Source organism: Durio zibethinus, chromosome 3, assembly GCF_047325235.1.
Source record: "Durio zibethinus cultivar Kanyao isolate XHJ-2024 chromosome 3, ASM4732523v1, whole genome shotgun sequence".
Classification (NCBI taxonomy): Eukaryota; Viridiplantae; Streptophyta; class Magnoliopsida; order Malvales; family Malvaceae; genus Durio; species Durio zibethinus.
The window spans coordinates 6313770-6331223 of record NC_143164.1 but is presented as its reverse complement, the minus strand read 5'-3'; positions in this window follow the sequence as shown (position 1 = coordinate 6331223).

The following is a 17454-nucleotide window of genomic DNA, read 5'->3' as shown; positions in this document are numbered from 1 at the left end:
TATTCGTGACATTTATTATGTCACAACAATTGTTTGTTCGGAGAATTCGATCGTTAAACTTGATAAAAATTTTTAGAGTTATCAATTTTTTTATAAGGTGTAATTGATTACTCAAAAATATTATTTTTTAATAAAAATCTTAAAATTAATTAAAATTTATTAAAAGAAGTTTAGATTTGTCAAATCAAGATTGGATCAAGAAGTACGATTACAAGTAAAGAAGGTATTAGTACCTTCATGTCACCTATTCGAAGAATGGTACAAATTAAATATGTGTAATCTTTTAATTTTAACAATGTAATCTTTTTTATATTTAAATTTAATTTCTTTAAATTTATTTATGAAAAATATTTTTTGTCATGAAATCAGTATTATTATTACTTCAAATTCTATAAATTCTTCAATACTTTGGTGTAATTTAAGAAAATTTTTATTTAGAAAATATTTAGAGAAAATTGACTATTTATAAAATTCTTGAAATTTTGTCATAGAATATTTTATTTATTAAAAATGATTTTAGGGACATCATGACTCTTTGGTGAGATCTCAAACTTTATTAAACAAATTTTAGAATTATCCTGACTCTTTGGCATAATTTTAAAAATTTTAAACAAATTTTAAGATATCTTAACTTTTTAACGAGATCCTAAATAAAATTATTTTTTATTGATGATAATTAAGAGATTTAATTAAATATTTAATTAATTTTTATTGTGATTATTATTTATTATTATTTTTATCCTTTTTTATTATTTAAATGAATAATTTATTTAGTAAAAAATAGATTTTTTTTTTGCATTGGATTTTTTCGACATTTTAGTAAAATCCAAAAAATACTTTTTGTAGTAATTAAGAGATTTATTTAAAGAAACACTTTGATTTTTTTTATTTATTATTTTTATACTTTTTAAATAAATCTTTATTTTAGTAAAAATAATTTTAGATTATCTCAACTCTATGAAAAAATTCAAAAATTTATTTTTACTTGTAACAAATAAAGAAAATCAAACTTTTTTCAATTTTCTCTAAAAATTACATTTAAAAAAAATTAACTTAAATAATTTATTATTTATTATTTTTTAGCAAAAATTATTTTTTAAATTATCCTAATACCTTGGTGAAGTTTAAGCAACATTTTGCTTTAAAATTTTTTTATTTTTTTTAAATAATTATTTTTGCAAAATTATTTTTTTATTTTTAGCCTATCTACATTTTATTTTATTTTTAATCATTACAAAAAATGAATAACATAATAATAATAATAACAATAATAACAACAACAACAACAACAATAATATCATCATCATAAAAAAACAACAAAAAAATAAAAATAAAAATCAACATAAAATAAAAAAATCAAAGTCAAAACAAAAAATAAAAAAAAGAAAAGAAAAAACTTGCCAAACGGGTCGGGTCAACATGCGAGTCGTGTGTGGATCTTGGCACGGGTCAAGCGCCCAAAACGGCACCATACTTAGCATATAAAAGGTTATTTTCTAATTTTTTTTTTCTTTCCCTTCTTCCTAAAAACCAGACTCCTTTTTTTTTTTTTAAATCCAATCCCTTGCCAGCAGCTGTGGAGCCCAAATTCTTACTGGTTGCCATCATGCACTAGTGATCGAAATCTTCAAACGGTGCTAAAAAATTCAAAGGTACCCAGTTTTTAGTTGTCTTTCTAATTTCATGTGTTGGAATCTTCAACTAGTCGTTAAAAAATTTAAATTTTTCCAGATTTTGTTAACTCAAAACAATTTCAAAAAAATCCCAAAATATTTCAAATTACTCCTTTTTATTTTCTAAACACTCTTTTAAAACCATATATTTTTTAAAAAATCAAATCTCCTAGATCGAGAATTTCATTTTAGGGGTTTTTTTTTGAAAATTTTTTTATGTGTGTTTGCTGCTAGTTCTTTTATCAAAAAGGATTGTGATTGTGTTTTTTTTTTTTTTTTTGCTTGTGTGTGTTTCTTGTTTTTTTTTTTTGCAAAACCCCTAGCTCTTTTATTTTTTTTTCTGATAGTGTTCCTTTAGGTTTTCTCTTCATTTTTTGTTTTTTGTAGGAATGAGCTTTATTTATAAAGCCAATTAAGAGATCAAAATCTCAGATTTTGTAGACTTTCTAAGATTTTTTGTGAAAAAAATAAAGATTTGTTTGGTGACTTTCAGTCACCAGATTTTATGTTGCCAAATTAGGTAATGTAAAGTTTTAGTGCATTAAATGCACTAACCTTTAGCGAAGAAAAACCTTATGGCAACTTGATTTTAGCTATCAGAGTTAAAACAATTATTTTGACTATTTTTCATTTTTTTAAGATTAATTAATAATAGTAATAATAATATAAACAAAATTTTATTTAAGTTAAAATAAAATCAAATAAAATTGTTACCTACAACTGCCCATCTTTGTACATTATTGAGAAATAAAAATAGAGCAAAGACAAAAAAACAACAATTTTATTCGAGAGATTTTTTTTTTGAAAGAAAATTTGGAGGGCTTCTCTAAGCAAAGGCTCTGAAATTTTTGAAAATTTATAAGACTCTTTTGATCAGTGGCTATGAAACTTTAAATTTAAAAGACTCTTCTGAATATAAGCTGTGAAACTTTAAATTCAAAAAGCTTATTTGACTATAGGCAATGAAACTTTAAATGGCTCCTCTAACCAAAAGCAATGAAACTTTAGAATTTAAAAGGCTCATCTGACTAGAGGCTATGAAACTTTAAATTCAAAAGACTCTTCCGACCAGAAGCAATGAAACTTTAGAATTTAAAAGGCTCATCTGACCAAAGGCTATAAAACTTTAAATTTAAAAGGCTCTTCTGACCAAAGGCAATGAAACTTTAAATTAAAACTCTGAAAGGACTTATATATTATACCCTTTGGTATTACAAATCATGCATAATTTTGATAGAGTCTTCTAACTAAAAGCTCTCAAAATTAAAAAGCTCTCTTGACTAGAGGCTATGAAATTTTAAATGGTTTATCTAACTAGAGGCTATGATACTTAAAAGAAAACTCCTCTAACTAGAAGTAATGAAACTTTAAATTTAAAAATCTAAGAAGCAATGGTATTTGAAAAATTACTCTAAACAAAGGGTTTACATTTTTTTTACTTTTAACTTTTCCTTTTATTGGTCTTAGATTGTCCTTAGACCTATATATCTGTTGTGTCACATGCATGCATGAATGACATTTTCATGCTTTTACAATGTCATACGATGAATGATGATCATAATGCAAATGCACTTATGATGCAAATGAAGAAACCATATTCTTTCTTTGTCACTTTATTTTAATCTTCAAAATTTTTCAATGTTTATTTCCCTTATTCTTCTATTGAATCCTATGCATTCTAGTAGCTGATTCAGTTCAAATAAAAAGATTTCTCTCAATATTTCTTATATTCAATGTTTAACTTTTTATGACTTATAAGCCTACTTTTCTCATCGACCTTTGTTCCTTACTATTTTGCTTATCATTTTAAGTCTCTTTCAAAATATTAAGTGTGTTTTTCATGGTCATTGTTGTTCACTCATCATTTTTTAAATTTCATGATAATCATAACATATTACACATTTCTCTTTTTAATAAGAGAGACAAAAAAAGATAAACAAAGGTGTATTTTATTTCAGTAAAAGGGATAAGTGTTTTATGTATCATTTAGGAAAAATGTAAGAAGATAATCAAGTAATCACATTACAAATTTTTAGATCATCATGAACTAATTCATCATAGATTTTTTTCGAAAACCTTTGATTGATGCCTTTTGACTTTTCGAAACAAAGCAAATCAAGCTAACCCAAAACCCATGAAATCTTCTAGCACATATTAAGAATTAGCCAACTTCATTCAATACTCTTTTATTTAAACCACCCTTTCAGATTTTCAACTCAGATATCTTTTTAGCACATTTTATCTTTTTGTCTTTTTTTAAGCATAACGCTTCTTTACTATATCGACATTGATTGTATTTGATAGATCATCTTCATTCATTCTTGCCAAGATTATTGTCCCATCAAAGAATGCTTTTTTTACCACATATGGACCTTTCTAATTAATAGTCCATTTTTTTTTAGGATCTTATTGGTTGAGAAAAATCTTTTTCAAAACTAATTCTCCTTCTTGAGATTGTAGAATATGACTTTTCTTATTATGAGCCACATTATTCTTCTTTGATACAGTTGATAATGACAAAGTGTAGTAGTTTTTTTTCTTTGATAAGATTCAATTATTCATAACGAGCATGAACCCAGTCAGTTTCTTCTAACTCGACTTTTATAAGAACACGCAAAGAGAGAATTTTAACTTTAATGGGCAACATTGTCTCTATCCTATATACCAATGAAAATGGTGTAGATTCTGTAGATGTGTGAATCAAAGTTCAATAAGCATGTAAAGCAAATGACAGCTTTTCATACCAATCTTTATACACATCTATCATCTTTTTAATAATTTTTTATATTTTTATTGGCTGCTTCAACTACCCTATTCATCTTCGAACAATAAGGAGTTGATTTGTGGTGTTTGATTTTGAACTGAGCATAGACCTCACTCATCATTTTGTTATTCAAATTAAAAGCATTATTCGAAATGATCTTTTTCAAAAGTTTATATCAGCATATGATTTCTTTTTTGATGAACTTGTAAACCGTCATTCTTGTTACATTATCATATGAAGCCTTTACCCATTTTGTGAAGTAGTCAATTACCATCAAAATAAATTGATGTCCATTTGAAGTATTAAGTGTAATGGGCCTTATCACATCCATTCTTCACATAGAAAAAAGCCAAAGTGTTGACATAATATGCAAGAATGTTAGAGGAACTTACATCTTATCTACATAAATTTGATATTTGTGGTATTTTTTTAGCATAATTGAAGCAATCTTTTTTCATTGTTAACCAATATTATCCTACTCTTATGATTTACTTAGTCATCATGTAGTCATTTGCATGAGTTCTATAAACACCTTTGTGGATTTTTTTTTAGCAACTTTTTGGCTCTGCAGCATTCATACATCTCAATAATGTTTGGTCTCAACTTTTTTTATATAAAATTTTCTCATCCAGAAATAAACCTATCGTTAATTTTATTAAAGCTCTCTTATCATACTCTGATATGTGTTTTAGGTATTGTTGATACGTAACATATTGTAATATGTTAGAATACCATGGTTTGCCATCAACTTCTTCCTTAATATTTGAACAGTGAGTTGGTTTTTCTCGCAAGCTCAACTTAATAATTTAGATTTTAGCATTTTTATTTAGCTTGAACATTACTGCCAATGTAGCCAAAACATCAGCCATCTGATTCTCTTATCGTGGTAAATGATGAAACCAAATAATTTAAAATTTTTTTATCAATTCTGATATGTACTTTTGGAATATAACCAACTTGGAATATTTGGTTTCTCATTCTCCTCAAAAATGTTATATGACCAAGGTAGAATCTCCATAAACTTGCAATGTATGGACATTTCTTTCAAAAGTAACTCGAAGACCTACAACACATGTTTCATATTATGTCACATTATTGGTGTAATTAAAACTTAGTTTTATAGTGATTGGGTAGTAATCTCCTTTTAAAGATATTAGAACTACTCTTATACTATGCCCCAAAGCATTCGATATGCCATTAAAATACATTTTTCATATATCTTCACTAGGCTTTTCTTTATCTATATGTAATATAGACATTAAGTCTTCATCTAAGAAATTGAATGTCATATGAATATAATCTTCAAGAATGCATTTTACAAGAAATTTAGTAATAACAGTTCATTTGATTACCTTTTAGGACACATATACAATGTCATATTCAGAAAGTAGCACTTACCATTTTATTATTCTTCTTGATAAAGAAGGCTTCTCAAAGATGTATTTGATTTGATCCAGCTTCGTAATGAGCTAAGTGGTATGATCAACATGTACTGTTTGAGCCAATAAGCCATCCAAGCTAGTGCATAACACATCTTTTCCAATAATAAATACTTGGACTCGTAATCGATCAACTTTTTGCATAGGTAATAAATGGCCTATTTCATCATATTACCCCAAAATACATCCTATTGATTTTTTATGCACCATCAAATATAAGATAAGAGATCTTTTAGGAACGGACGACATTAATACTTGTGGGTTTAATAAGTGTTCTTTAGTTTTTTAAAATACCATTTGACAGTTTTTATCTCATTCTCCTGACTAGTGTTTTCAAAGAATCTTGAATATGGGGTCACATTTGGCTGTAAGTTGAAAAATCAAACAAGCAATATAGTTCGACCTCCTTAAAAATTTCCTTACTTTTTTTATATACACAGAGGTGGTAGCTCTTGGATGGAGCGTATCTTATCTGAATTCACCTTAATTTCTATTTTACTGACAATAAATCCGAGTAATTTTTCTAAGGTTAGGCCAGAAGTGTATTTAGCCAGATTGAGCTTCAGCTAAAACTTTTTTAATCTTTCAAATAATTTTTTAAGATTAGCCACATGATTTTTTTTTCACGGGATTTGGCAATCATGTTATCCACATACACCTCTATTTTTTTGTGCATCATATCATAGAATAGAGTTACTATGACTTTTTGATAAGTTATCCCAACATTTTTTAAATCAAAACGCATGACTTTATAGTAAAATATTTTTTATAATATCACAAAAGTAGTCTTCTCCATATCTTTTTATGCCATCTTAATTTGATTGTAGCCTAAAAACTCATCCATGAATGAAAATAGGAAGTGTTGAATGGTATTGTCCACTAAGGTGTCAATGTGGGGTAATGAAAAATTATTTTTTGGACTTGTCCTATTCAAATCTCGATAATCAACACACATTCTCACTTTACCATCTTTCTTGGGTATTGAATTATATTTGTCACCTATTTGGGATATTTGGCCACTTCTTAGAATCTCATATCAAATTACTTTTTCACTTCTTTTTTTATTTTCAACAACATTTTAGGCTTCATCCTCCTTAACTTCTATTTAATTGATTTGCATTTGGGCTTCAAAAGTAGCTTATGTATTGTAATTTCGGTATCTAACCTTGGCATATCTTGATATGATCAAGCAAATACATTCACATATTCATGTAGCAACTTTATTAACTCTTGTTTTATCGATGATGACATTGAAGTTTCAATCTAAACCTTCTTTTTAGTTTCTTCATCCCTCAAGTTCACAACTTTAGTGGTTTCTTAATGAGGCATGATTTGCTTTTCTTCTTGTTCCATTAATCTCAATAGTTCTAGAAATATTACACGGTCTTCTACATTCTTTTCATCATCAAGTTTAGCAATATAAATAGAATTTTCAAAATCAAATCCCAAAATATTGTCATGATGATATTCACATTCATTATTTAGGTGCTTGAAAGTAAGTGAAATGGACGAAATGTAAAAGGCTGTATAGTAATATAAGGAATTAAAATGAAAGAGGCAAAAAAATGGACAAATGCACTGTGTTTGTCATTTATTCAATTGAAAATGAGGAAACAAACACACATACAAAACATTTAATGCTTTTAACAAAAACATTTAGATTAAGTTCAACACATTACTTTGGAAAATTTTAAAAACAATAGTTAACTTCTTGATACACCAATTCTTTAGCTCTGTATAAAGAAAAGTAAGATACACCCATGGACAACCTGGATCGTTGTTCACCTCTTTTTCACCCACCATCTTATTAAAATTTTAGCAAAGATATTTTTTAATGACAGTGTAGGCCCTTTCTCCATGTTTTTTGCTACATCTAGATAGATATAGCTAGCTGAGATGAAAGTTTCATAAAATGAAGAAAAAATAGGCCTTTAGTTTCTGCCTCTTGCCTTAAAAAATAAGCCAACCTCTTTTTTTTTTTCTCTCTTTCATGAACTTTATTCTTCTTTTTTGAGTAAGCTTGTATCCTAAACCAAACCGATCATCTTTCTTAGGTATCATCCATGGTTGTTTCATCCTTTACAAGTTAGCTCACACTTGTTGTTCTTTTTTTACCACTTGTTTAAGGGCCATTTTGGAAGCTTTAGATAGATATAAAATAAGCACCTTTGATCCTTCACTCACATAGGTTGCATTAACAAATTCAAAAGATCTAAAAAAATATTATGAGACTTTCTCGCTGCTTCGACATATAGTGCAGTTGATTGTTTAGTGACCAATAGATCTTCTTTACTTGCAATAATGATCACTTTTTCATCAATTATGAATTTTATCTTTTGATACAGAGTGAAAGGGATAGCTTTTACCATATAAATTCATGGTCTTTCTAAAACACAACTATAGAAAAGAGTAATATCTATGATCTAAAAGACTATATCAAAAGTACATGGATTGATTTGAATTGATAGCTTGACATCGCTTATCACTTCATGACAAGTTTCATAAAAAATCTTCATTATCATATGACTCATTTTCATGTAAGACATGTTAACTGACAATCTAGATAGTGTAGTCATAAGCATGACATTAAAAAATTATCTATTATCGATAAGCACTTTAGCCAATGTATGATCATTGTATCTTATAAAGATATGCAAGGCCTTAGCATTGCCCCTACCACCAAGTGGAATCTTATCATTGCTAAATGGTATAAAATTTTTCATCGTGATCTTTTTTACTATGTAATCAAGTTTCTCCATAGATATATTATGAGTAAGATAAGCCTCATTGAGTATTTTAAGTAAGACATTTTTTTAGGCTCAAGATTCAATAATAATAAGAGCATAGAAATTCAAGCTAGTAAGTGATTCAATTGCTCCACCACATTATACTCATTGTGCTTAATAAATTTCAAAAATTCATAAGTTTATTTTTTTCTAACTAGATTCTTATATTCTCAGTCTATGTTTAGGGCTGAGTGAGTTTCTTGATCATTGAGTAATCTATCTTCTTTTTCTAAGCTCGTTTCACTTTTGTTTACTTTTTTTTTGTGCTTTATTGAGTGTTTCAGGTATAGCACATTTCACTTTAAGTTGTACCTCTTACACCGGTTATGTTTGCTGCGCTTACATTACGTGAGCCAGATTGAAAGGATCCATATCCAAACTTTGTAATATGATATTATAATCATATTTTTAAGGGATTACCTTATCAGTTTTGTATGAGAATGGGTTAAAGACCTCAATTGTCATCTTTGGAATAGTTGTGCAAATTGGTTTATCAATTTTAGCACTCGATTTCTTATCATAAAAGATGGTGACAAATTCAAAATTCATATGAACTAGCTTATTAAACTTAACACTTGATTTTTTTCATAAAAAAATGGTAACAGACTCAAAATTTATTTTGTAAGACCTACTTTTGGATGAATGTTAAGTCATAATATTCACTGAACTTTTTTTATGTTTATCATAAAATTCGAACAGAAAAGAATCCATTATCTTCTGTAATTTTTGTCTAAAGGCTTTATAATCCTGAAGCGAATGACCAACTGCTCCCATATGAAATTCACAAGTGTGATTAGAATTATATGTGAAATTTTTATTTTTTGTATTTTCAGGTATTGGATGAATCATATTAGCTTTCACTAGGGTAACAAATATTTGATCCATAGAGGTTTTGATCTCGCTTACTTTTTTTTTTAATATTTCAAGTTATCTCACTACTTAAAGCATTTATTGATCGCCTACCATGATTAGATAAGGGATTAGCTTCCACATTTGGTCCAACTTTTGTTGTGAAATTTAAAATTTTATTATCAATCAAGCTTTGCACCTTACATTTGAAAGCTGTATAATTTTTCAAAGAGTGGCCTTAAATCCCATAATAATAGTCATAAAAAGCTTCAGGATCATACCATTTCTAATATGAAGGTTTTAAAGGCTCAATTGGTTGTTAGGCCATTAAGTGTTTTTGGAATAAACGAAAAAACATTTTTTTGTAGGTCATAAGAATTAGATCAAATTGTTGCTTTCGATTATTTTAGGGTTTCCTTTTATTAAAGTCTGTGGTGTTTGACTAAGGAAAAAGTCATAATGAAAGTGCTTGGGGATGAAAATTAGTTTGGAAGATAGGTGTCTGGGTTTGCACTGGTTGGTAGATATGAGTTTTGGTAAATGTTGAAAATGGTTAGGTAAGAAAGTTGGTATGCAGGACATGAGTGGTATAGAGTAAAAGGTCTTGGTTTTGATTTTTCAGTGGTGATATCTTGCATTTCTACTTTTTTCTTCTTAGGTGGTTCACCTTTCTTTAATCTTGAAATATCACATTCTTCGATCTTTCCATTCTTAATGGCATTTTCTATTATCTCACCAATAATCACCATATTAGCAAAGTTTTTTATGGCATGACTTATGAGATTGTCATAGTATAGGGCTTGAAGGGTATTGATGAACAGAATAATTATTTCTTTTTTGGTGAGAGAATATTGAACTTGGGTGACAACATCTTACATCTTTGGGCATACTTTTTAAAGTTTTTGTTAGCCTTTTTTTTTTTTTTCATGTTTTGTAAGAACTGTCCATCTGGAATCATGTTGTGACATACTTATATTAAGTAATAAATTCTTTGGCCAACTTTTTTTGTGAATGAATACCATGAATATACCATCTAGTAGTTGATTCAGTAAAACTATCTTAAAAGTAATGGATCAACAACTTGTCATTATCTGTATAAACGATCATTTTTTAATAAAACATAATGATATTTGTGAGTGGGCATTTGGTTTCATCATATTTTTTAAATTTTAGTACTTTAAACTTTAATGAGATTACCAAATCTTAAACTAAATTGAGTTCACTCGCATCAATTGTATAAAAAATATTCACATTTTCAATAGCTTGTAACCTTTCTTTTAAAAGATCTAATTTTTGCTACGCCTTTATATTCTCAGATTGTTTGCATGTGTTTTTTTTTAGTTTTTCCTATTCCCTTAGATCATCTAAATCTGAGACCATAATGGGATCAACATGACTTGTCCCAATATTTAGACAAACATGCTCTTGACTTTATGGTTGAATAGTGAAGAGAGGTAAATTAAACTGAGCATATGGCTACCTTTTAAGCTGTGTCATTTGTAGATGCACTTGATGAGAGGTTTAAACATAAGGTGAAGTGAACCTTAGTGGATACAATAGATCTTCTCTATCACTGGTATTTTTTTAAGCTTGGAGCTCTTTCATGGTGGTCAGTTCTTCAACTACCATTTTTTCCCTTGGCCATTTTTCTTACCATATCCATTATTGTAGCCATTTTTTTTTTAGTCTCTTCTTGAGACCTAGTTATTTGTTCTATCAACTCCTATTGAGACTTAATCATTTGCTCTTGCATTTTAAATTGAGTTTTCTACATCTTTTCCATTCTAGATACTTACTCATGTTTCATGATTATAACTTGTAAACAAGTGTTGTAATGATGACAAGTAGTCTGATTTATATTTTATGATGGCCTAACTATCCTTGCATGTGATTGAATTAAGGGAAACTTTTTGATATTTTTTATTTCGAAACCTTTTCCCTTTAGTCATTATGTATATTTTTTTAAAGATTTATCATTGAATGAAACACACATATATTGCATGAATGCATGAATACAAAGGATGTGCTTGTTATATATTCGATATTTGTAAAAGATTTTAAGTCTAAACTTGAACCACCATATCATAATGTCACATTATTCTTACTGAATACTTCTTTCATTAAAATATTAAAATTTTCAAAAAAAGCACCATACATGCTTGTACTACTTATAAGTACTATCTAGAAAATTGGTCAAGTGTTAATTGTGCTATTCTAGGTAAACTTTTTTTTTTATTTTTTTAGCTTCTTAGGCCATGTCTTTTGTTTTGAAGCTAACTTCTCTTATCTGTTCTACCAGACGAGTGGCTTAAGATTCTTTTAACAGACATTCCTCCTTCTAATACCGTACTCTATGTTTAAATTAGTCTTGTTCCTCTCTCAAAACTTGAATGGCTTCACTTTTATTAGTCTTATCTTTTCACTCATTAATCTCATGTTGAAGGCTCTTCTTTTTAAGCTTTCATATTTTTTTCTTATTTAAATTTATGTTTCATAATCTTTATACCTTCAAGGACTTCTTTATGATGGGCATCTTCTTAATGGTATTGTCTTTCTCTTTTGGGAGCAAGTTACTTTTGATGTATTGCCTCATCTATATTAGATATTCATGTATGGCTTTATCTGTATACCCCTTACGATCCATTCTCTTGGTCTGTTTCCATTCTTTGATAATATTTTTCACCTTTTTAAGAAATCATAATTTTTTGAAAAAGAACTTTAATTCTCGAAGGCCATAAGTCATCAACATTAATTCCTCTGATCCTAATTATCAACGAACCATTATTGGAGCATGGCTTATATCTCTCTATGATCCTAAGAGTGGAACCCATGGCTTGTAACCATACTTGTGTAACATGGCTTTTCGTGGTATCCATGGAGCTCTTTATATAACTTGAGTTTTGGTAAGATTTTGTAAAATCAATACCCATCCTTTCTTAAACTTTGATTCTGGCCACTTAACATTGCAAAATTCTTCAGTTCGCCTACTATTATTATTATAAGTAGGATAAAATTTACCTCAAAATGTTGAAAATGACTTTTTACCCAAATATAAACTAGTCGTGCACACCTTATGAATCGTCTTTCTCTTTTTTAATAGTGATTCAATGATCTAAAAGTTTTTGCTAGTATAGAAAAAACATGATTCATTTTGTTGTCCGCCTACTCAAGAAAGTCAATCACTAATAATTCAATGTGTCCCAAGACTTTTGTAAAAATAATCAAACTATAAATTGCCAAAATTATCATTCTCATGCCTCATTTATCCTCTAAATGTTTAACGATGTAATCACGAAAGATTTTCCACTAGATCCTTTTGTTGGATATATGTATTCATATTCTAAGTGAGGACCTTCATCATACAAGTAAGTTTCTTTCAAGATCCAGGTTTTTGACCTCGTTAATAGATTTTATTTAGATTTAAAATATGCAACCATATGAGTGTAGTATACTTTTCAATCATTGGAGTCATATCTATCTCATTAAACATGAAACATCTATATACATGGTCTTAAAACTAAACTAGAGTTTTTATCAGCTAGTTTTTCGTAGGCACCTCAAGAAGTGAAGCAATATGACCATATTTTTCCTTGAAAGCCATCTTTTTAAGGGTTGTTACATGACACCAGATCTCGATCAACTTAAAAATGTCATTTTGTTGAAGCCCCAATTTGATTTCTTCAGGCAAAGTTTCCTATTTAGATTCTTCAAAAAAATTTTCATTCTACTTTCGGCTTCTAATGATAAAGTTATCACCATATTAGTCTCTTCACATACATTAGGCTTCATAGCTGAAAACATCATGGTACTGTTTTCATGGTAAGACAAAAAATCTTCTGACTAATATTGGCACAATGACAAGTACTTCCCATATACAAGTATTTATGATGATGCATGATCATGAAACAAAAAGAGAGCAGAACAAAATAAAGTTAATGTATTAAAATAAATATTTCCTCATATGTCCTAATTTAAGGTATAATTTACAAAAATGGTATGATTCTATCTAAAGTTGATTTTTTAAGGTTTACTATATATAGGGTTTGTTATTTAACAAAGGCTAAAAAAGGTATCCAAATTGATCTTAATTGTCATCTACTCTGGACTAGTAAGGCCCCCGATCCTTACTCATAATGGGCTACTGATAGAAAGGGTTCAACTTAAGTGAAAGTATGTCACTAGCCCAAGGAGAGGCATTACAACTTCATGAAAATGTAAGTACTCCACTCCCTCATAAAAAAGGATAGATTTGAGAGCTTGAGTATAAAGCTCGTGCATGAATACAAATGTACACGTGTGTGAGGGAACATAACAATTATTAATCGAAACAAAATCAACAATATAATTAGCAACAATATAAGACAAATAAAATAACAAAACCATCAAATTTTTACCTTTTTTTCTTATTTTTATTTTAAGATGAGATAAGATATTAAAATTATATATCGAAAAGAGAATAAAATCAAAGTTTGGATGACATATGCTTAATTTTAAGCTTAACTCTCTAGCAGTCCCCAATGGAGTCGCTAAGCTGTCATAATGATTTTTCGTTCGGAGGGACTCGATTGCTAGACTTGGTGAAAATTTTTAAAGTCACTATCAATCTTTTTTATAGAGTGTGATTGGTCACCAAAAAATATCATCTTTTAATAAAAATATTAAAATTAATTAAGATTTACTAAAAGAAGTTTAGGTCTGTGAAACCATGGTCAAATCCAAGAGTACGAATACAAATGAGGAAGGTATTAACACATTCACATCGCTTGTTCGAAGATGGTACTAATTAAACATATGTAATCCTTTAATATTGATGATGTGGTATTTTTTATATTTAAATTTAATTTCTTTAAATTATTTATGAAAAACATTTTTGTCATAAAATCAATATTATTATTAATTAGAATTCTATAAAATCCCAATGCTTTGGTGGAATTTATAGAAAATCTTTATTTAGAAAATATTTCAAGAAAATTAATTATTCATAAAATTTTCAATATTTTATCATTGAATATTTTATTTATTAAAAATAATTTTAAGGACATTCTGACTCGTTGGTGAGATCCAAAAATTTATAAACAGATTTTAAAATTATCCTGATTCTTCGATGAAATCTTAAAAATTTTAAATAAATTTTAGGATCATCCCAACTTTTTGACGAAATCATAAATAAAATCATTTTTTTATTGATGATAATTAAAGGATTTAATTAAATATTTAATTAATTTTTATTGTGATTATTATTATTATTATTTAATATTTAAATGAATAATTTATTTAGTAAAAATAATTTTTTTATTATTTTAGATTATTCTAACTCTATGGAGAAATTCAAAATTTAATTATTACTTGTAATAATTAAAGAAAATCAAATTCTTTCAATTTTCTCTACAAATTACATTTAAAAAATTAATTTAAATAATTCATTAAATTTTAATTTTAATTTTATTATTTTTTAGTAAAAATTATTTTTTAAATTATCTCAACACCTTGGTGAAATTTAAGCAACATTTTGTATTAAACTTTTTTTATTTTTCTTAAATAATTATTTTTGTAAATTTTTTTATTTTTACCTAATCTACATTTTTTAATTTAATTTAATTTTTACTTATTTCTATAATAATAATAATATTTAAAAAAACAAAAAAATCAAAATCAACATAAAATAAATAAAATCAAAATAAAAAAAGAAAATAAAATAAAAAAAGAATACCTACCTAATGGGTCAAGTAAACAGGTAGGTTGCACGTGAATCTTGGCATGGGTCAAGCACAAGTTAGACGAATCAAGTGCCCAAAACGACGCCATTTCACTCAGCCTATAAAAGGCTCTTTTTTTTTTCTCTTTCCCTTTTTCTCTAAAAATCATACCCTTTTTTTCTAAAAAACCCAATCTCTCGTTAGCCACCGAGGAGCCCAAATTTCGATCGATTGCCGTCATGCACTGGTAACCGAAATCTTTAAACGACGTCAAAAAATTCAAAGGTACTTAGTTTCTGATCGTCATTCTAGTTTTTGGTGCAAGAATCTTCAATCGATCGCCAGAAAATTTAAATTTTCATAGATTCAGACGACTCAAAACAATTTCAAAAAAATCTCAAAAATTTTTAGATTAATCTTTTTTATTTTCTAAACACTCTTTTAAAATTGGATTTTTCAAAAAAATGTCTCAAACCTCCTAAATTGATAATTTCATTTATGGAGTTTTTTTTTTTTTTGAATTTTTTATGTGTTTGTTGTTGGTTCTCTATAAAAAAGGGTTGTGATTTTTTTTTGCTTGTGTGTGTTTTTTGTTTCTTTTTTTTTTTTTTTGTAGAACCCCTATCTCCTTTGTGTTTTTTTCTGGCAGTGTTCCCTTAAGTTTTTCTCCTCGTCTTCTGTTCTTTGCAAAAATTTGCTCTATTTATAGAGCTAATTAGAAGTTCAAATCTCAAATTTTGTAGACTTTTTACAATTTTTTTGAAAAAAAAATGAAGATTTATTGGATGATCTTTTCATATTGTCAAATTAAATAATGTAGAGTTTTGGTGCATTAAATGCACTAACCTTTTGGAAAAAAAAAATCTTGGGACAATTTGATTTTAGCTATCAAAATTGAAATAATTCTTTTGTACTTTTTTTTAAAAAAAAATTAATTAATTAATAATAATAATAATAATATAAATAAAATTATATTTATATTAAAATAAAATTAGACATAATTGATGTCTACAAACCATTTAAAGAATTTATACACCACCATATCTTAACCGACTAAAACATGTGTTCGTCGTAATGACATCAACCCTGAAGTTCCATTTCAAAACTCTATGGTACTCATTTGAAACACGTAGCATCCATGAAAACCTTATGTCAAATAGTTTTTGTCCAAATGAAGATTCTGTCAATATATGAAAGCTTTGAATATCGATTAATTTTCAATTTGCATTACCTATGACTTTGTAATACAATGAGTATATTAAATAACACCATTCTTCCATCAAACTCAATCTCTATTCTCTTTTTTGGCGGCCACCATGCTTCTCAAATCATTAACAGTGGCGTCTAGCAGTAATCTTGCCTTAATTTTTTTTATTAAAAATTTTTATAAAATATACGTGAAATAAATATGATTAATTGAGTTTGTACGTGATTTTATCGTTATTTAACAATCATTGAGTTGGGGTGAAATTTTTTTTTAATTTTTTATTTAATTATTTGTGTTTTATATAAAATATCAAGTTCGTTTTTATAATAGTTATATAATTATTAAACAATATGAAAATTTTCATCCTAAAAAAAATTTCAAAGAAAATATAATTTCTTTACCAATAATTACTAAAATTATCATTTATTTCCTGATAAAATAGTTAATTCTATTAAGAAATTTAAAATATTTTTAGTTCATCATCCTTTTTCTTATTCCTCTTTTCTAATCCTGAAAAAAAAAAATCTCAAGAGATTAAATATATTATATCAACCCGTATATTTGTATCATGTTTATTTTATATAAAATATAAAAATTATTATATTATAATACTCATTAATATATCAAATAAAAAATATTTTTTTATTTTTAGCGATTTTAATTTTTATTAAAATTTTAAATTATATTTATAATATTATTATATCATGATTAAAATTATATATTTAAGGAGACCTGACATAATGGAACTCATTGCAGTGGGGATTAAGATTTTCGCCACTCCCTAATCTAATTATCTGGCCCAAATTACGCTCTTTCTTTATTTCTAGCAACTGCTGCTGCAAGGGCTAATGAGTAACAAACATCTACGTTGCACAGAACGAGCCGCCTCTGAGCGTGGGTCAAACACTTCACCAGTGATTCAAGGACTCCATTCAGGGGTCTCTGCCCCTCCAGTAACTGCCGCCGCAAATGTAGAGATTGTCAGACTCTACCCAACAGCCTCCGCACGTGACTTGTTGAGCTGTAAACTTAACTATAGT